The following is a 5,645-nucleotide window of genomic DNA, read 5'->3' on the forward strand; positions in this document are numbered from 1 at the left end:
CATTTAGTTACCGTTTCTGGTGTTTTCATTCTTTTTGTAGATCCGCATTTCCACCTGGTATCATTTTTCTTCTGCCAGAGAACTCCCCCCCACCCCCCCAGTATGGTTCTGCTGCTGCTGAATTCTTTTGGCCTTTGTATGCTTGACAATGTCTTTATTTTACCTTTGTTTTCAAACAGTTCTATCCCTGGATATGAATTCTAGGTAATCAGGGTTTTTTGTTTGTTTTGTTTTTTGTTTTTTATTCAGTACTTGGAAGATAGTTGCTCCACTGTCTTCCTGTACACATTGTTTCTCCTGAGAAATTTTCCATCATCCTTAACTTTGTTCATTTTTTTTTTAACTTTTGGTGATGAAAAACTTTGCTTTGTCACTGGTTTTAAGCATTTTTATATGCTCCTTGATTTTTTTTTTTTGGAAGTATAATGTACACAAAAAAATGTAAGGTTTTGTGTGTGTTTCTCGTGCTTGAGGTTCATTGCGTTTGTCGGTTTCATCAAGTTTCAGATGTTTTTTAGCCATTATTTCTTCACATATTTCTTCTGTCTTCCCCTCCCTCTCCTTCAGGGATTGCATATAGCTGGAAAGATAAGGGTAAGCTTCCTGTAATGAAGTGATTTGAGATACACTTTGAGCGTTGGGCAGGATTCGAACTGGTGGAGATGTGGGTAGAAGACTTGATAACTTTAATTCAGGGGATCAAGAGAGGAAAGAGGACATCAAGATTCACGCCCATGTGGCTGGGAGAATGCTAGTTCCACAGGCAGAAATGAGGCATAAAAGGGAGTTTGTTAAAGAGGAAGGTGTGGAGGGGTGCCTGGCTTGCTTAGTCAGTAGAGCATACGACTCTTGATCTCAGGGTTGTGAGTTTGAGCCCCACATTGGGAGTAGAGATTATTTAAAAATAAAATCTTAAAAAAAAAAAAAAAAGGAAGATGTTGAATTCATTCTTGGTTGTGGTTGAGCCTGAGGTGCTCTTGTGACCTTTGAGGAGAGAGTACAACAGGCAGAGTTATTAATGTAAGTCTGTTGCCCAAAAGCAGGACTGGGACAAGAGACATGGATTTGGGAATCACCACCAGAGAGGTGGCACCTGAAACCACACTCAGTGGAATTCCCACTATGATGGTACCCAGAGGTCCAAGAAGGCCTAGTCATTGAGACATTCTACTTCTAGCAATTTATTCTAGGGAAAGGATAATAGTTCACAGTGATCCACAAAAGGAGATTCACTGAAGCACTGTTTATCATTAAAAACAAGCAGAAACTAAATGTCCCACAATGGAGAACTGCATAAATAAATGGAATATATGATGGTATACAATATAGCCATTAAAAATGATGTATCAGAAGAATATAACAGAAAAATGTTCACTATACATTAAGTACAAAAAGCAAGAAATAAGATCACAGTATACAGTGTGATCTCATTTTTAATAAAAATATGTGAATATACAAGCAGAGAAAAAGAGAATACCACATAGCTTATTTTTGGACGGTAGTGTTACAGATGGTCTTTATTTTCTTATTTTTGCTGATCTACATTTGCTAAACTCTCCACAGTAAGTTGCATTACTTTTACAGTTGAGAAAAAAAATCTATTACAGTTTTTTAAAAGCTGACCTAGAAGAAATCTTGTGGATTTCTAGACTGTGTGGAGTATGGGAAGCAGGAAAAGACGTGGAAAAGGAAATAGACAATCAGTGTAGAATCAAGATTACACACCACCTCTGCCGGAAGGCGCTAAAACTGGGACACCTGCCAGCGGTGGAGCTGTCTGAACTCTCTGAGGAAGACTTTGAATTTGGTGATCTGAGTTTTAGTGATTGCTCTTGAGCAGTGTGATGGAGGAGAGAGAGTAGTCACTCCCTGGCCCAAGATGTCTTATGACCATACAGTCACTCCCTCAAAGGCCTTTTTTTTTTTAAGATTTTAATTTATTTATTTGACACAGAGACAGCCAGTGAGAGCGACAGCCAGTAAGAGAGAGACAAGCAGGGGGAGTGGGAGAGGAAGAAGCAGGCTCCCAGCAGAGGAGCCTGATGTGGGGCTCGATCCCAGAACGCCGGGATCACGCCCTGAGCCGAAGGCAGACACTCAATGACTGAGCCACCCAGGCGCCCCCCTCAAAGGCCTTCTGTGCTGGGTGGCCACTTCCTTGCACCTGTCCTTGCGTTGGATCCCGCCCAGGCCTGTTGTGGGCCTGGTCATCACGTGCTCAGATGGTCATCAGAACCGGGACATTGCAAACTCGCTCAGATATCAGTTGCCCAGAGAGAGATTGTTGAATGCAGATTCCTAGGCCCAGTCCCAAACTGTCTGCGTAGGAGTATCTGGGTACCTGCCTTTTAATTCCTGAGCATCAGGAAGCTGCCTTTTAATAAGCATCCTGAGCGATTCTTAGATTCAGTCAAGTGGCAGAACCTCTCATTCAGGCGTGTGCAATAGGCCTCCTTAGGTTTCTGGCACACAGGGTCAGAGAGAACTGAATCTGGGAGTTTCTGTAAATTAGCACAACTAGGTGTTTTGGTCACGAATGAGTAAGTCCAGGATGTGAGAAAATAGCTCTTGGAATCCAACCAACACCATGGCCTTGCATGTGTCCTGGGAGACTTGGAGCTGGGCAGCAGCACACAACCGGAAGGTAAGCGGGGGCGTGGCTCCCGGGGGTGACAACGGGTCAGAAGAGGTTCTAGAGACATTTCCCAATGGGTCTGAGCTGAGAGCTAGTGCAGCTCCCCTATCACAGGATGCCAAGCGGCAGGAACAAAGAAGTCAATCCACTGAGGCTCTCCCACCTGTGCAGCTGGAAAGCTGTTAGTGGTCAGGATTCAGGGCGCCCAGCTGGCTCAGTCAGTGGAGCATATGGCTCTTGATCTTGGGGCTGTGGGTTTGAGCCCCACCTTGAGGGTAGAGATTACTTAAAAATACAATCCTAAAAAAAAGGGGAAAGAAAAGTCAGGATTGGATGGCGCAAACAGAGGGGCCTCTGACGAGAAGCCGATTAGGACAGAAGCCAACGATTCTTACCGAATCTAGAGAGGAGACCTCAGGGGGCACCCATCCATCCCATTATAAAAGGTGTATAAATAAATTGTGCTAGATTGTATTAGGGTTTGCAACGATTTGCTGTAAAAGCCTTCTATTCCCCACCGTGGACCTGGCTTGCCCACATGCCTTGCTTTGGCCAATCACACCTGAGTGGCATTGATGAAAGCTACTTCTTGCAGAAATGTTAAGCTCTGTCATCTGGTTCTTCCAGCCCTCATTTCCTTCCTTTGCCACAAGACCGGCATGTCTCAGACTGGATCTGCCCCTTGTCTGGGTTCCAGAATGAAGACGACATGGGGAAGAACTGCAGCCGACCTAGGAAGAACACATAACAGAGCAAGATGTACATTTTTCTTGTTAGGAGCCCCTGAGATTTTAGGGTCATTATTACCATAGCCCAACCTAGCCAGAGCTGACCAGTAAAGAAATAGGGTTTTTTATGTTGTTGTTTTGTTTTTAGGATTGTAAAAACAAAGTAGTAGTATTATAATGAATTTTTAGGGAAAACTACCCATAATTTCTTCCCTAGCCTGAACAAATAGTTTTAATCTTCAATATATGCCTACATGCAAGTGTGCTGAAACAGACTATTAACTTTATGTGGCTTGTGCCCCTGAGTTCCTTCAGAGAAGGAGCCTGGTGGTGGAGGAGGACCAACTCCCCACTAGAGGAGGCCAGAGGAAAGGGCGGTCTGCGGAGCCAGTGCCCAGCACAGAGCCGTCTGTTGTCTGGCAGTGAGGTGAAACTAGCAAAACCATTTCCTCACTCTTGGAAAAACTAATGCCAGGTTATTTCTTTTCTTGGAGTCTATCGTGCCTGCCTGCTCTCCTGCCAAGGCAGAGTTAAATTTCAGCCCTGTTCTCTGATCTTCCATTTCCTAAATTTTTAGTCCCACCGCAGACTTCGAACCTGCGTGCGGTAAGGTGGAATTTACAGGAAGTCAGCACCGAACAATGCAGGCTTCAGCTCTACCCTTCTGGAGCCTACAGTCTGGTGGGATATAAAAATAAATAAGTTGAATATAAATTGAATAATTACAAATTGAGTAAGTTTCCCAAATGAAACACACAGGATGCTATAATAGTAGGAAAGATTCTATTTTAAACAGAATTCTTTAAACTGCTAACTGGGAAACATTAGTGAACCACAAACTCACATGCTCATGATCACATTTAAAAAAAAATGAAATAGAACTGAATGGAGGTGGATAGAATAGCATCAAATGTGGTTAAGTGTTAGTATTGTTTCATGCAACCATCATTACTGTGGATCTATGTGTTATCTATCTATGTAGCTGCTGGCTCATAAAATGTAGTTGTTATAATGGATTGTGGTAAAAATGGGTTTGAAAAACTAATAAAGATCTGGCCTCAGGGAAGGCTGCTCTGAGGAAGACATTACACTGACCACCAAGGGAAACAAGCTTGGTGTCCTCCAGGACACAGGGAAGGCTAGCATGGTTGAAGCACGGAGAGCACATTATAGATGTCAATCAGTGCTGCAGAAGACGTGGGATTGAATCTCAATGAGCCTTGTTGGCTGTGAAAAGGAATTTGGATTTTACTGGAAGTGAAGCTGCAAGGTTTAAGAAGAGAAGTGGTTTTAAGGTTACAGTGTGGAGTGTGGATTTTAGAGGACTGTTAGTCTGGACGCAGGAAGACCAGATCGGATCTTTTGGAGCTAATATCCATCAGGTTTTAGGATCCAGCTCAAACCTCACCTGTTTTTAGAAGCCTTCCTGCTTTCCTCAGGCAGAGCCAGTCTCTTTTTCCCAAATTCACCACATTCCCTTAGAGAGGTAGACCATTTATGCTTTTCTCCCAGTAGACAGTTCCTGGAGGGTCCCCTGGGTGGCCCCCAGCCCTGTGCTGCCAACCGTCACTCTTCCGGAGAGGAAATGGGATGTAGGGAGCGCCTTCGAAGCTTCTGTTGGTACAGGCTGTCCTTCCAGCTGGCAGGGGGGCTCTCTGGGGAATGTATGTTTGACTTTCTATTCCTGGTAATATAAGTTCAAATGTTTATGGATGTTTGAAGCTGGGAGGAAAGCATTTCTATTCATGCTGCTAGAAGCTATGAGGCTTTTTTTTTTCTTTTACTGAGAGCCCACAGCAAAACTTGGGTTACTTGGCTGGGGAAAGGAATGCAGTGAGAGGAGCGAGATGAAACCTCGCCGCAGGCAGCGCTGGCAGGAGCGGGAAGGCAGACCCCAGGGCCCCCTCGGCTGGGGTGGAGGGTCAGCCCTGCCAGGGCAGGAGGAGAGCGCAGGGCGGGCGGGCTGCAGCCGGGGGGTTCGCAGGCCAGGGCACAAGGTTCAGGAGAGGCGGAGCGCGGCCAGGAGGCGCCCGGCCGAGCCCACCCAGACGAGCCCGGGCGGGGGCCTCCGCGGGCCGGACTCCGGGCACCGCGCCGCCGCCGGCTAGCCCCAGACATTCCGTTTCTGCCGCCGGAATGCGCGGACAGGCTCCCGCGGGCCCCGGGCGCGGAGCCCAGCGGCTCCTCCTGCGCTCCGGCGGTGGGCGGGGCCGCGGGGCGGGGCCGCGGGTGGGCGGAGCGCGGGGCGGCGGGACCTTTAAATTGGCCGCCTCGGCGCGGGG

Source organism: Ursus arctos, unplaced genomic scaffold, assembly GCF_023065955.2.
Source record: "Ursus arctos isolate Adak ecotype North America unplaced genomic scaffold, UrsArc2.0 scaffold_8, whole genome shotgun sequence".
In the NCBI taxonomy this organism is placed as follows: Eukaryota; Metazoa; Chordata; class Mammalia; order Carnivora; family Ursidae; genus Ursus; species Ursus arctos.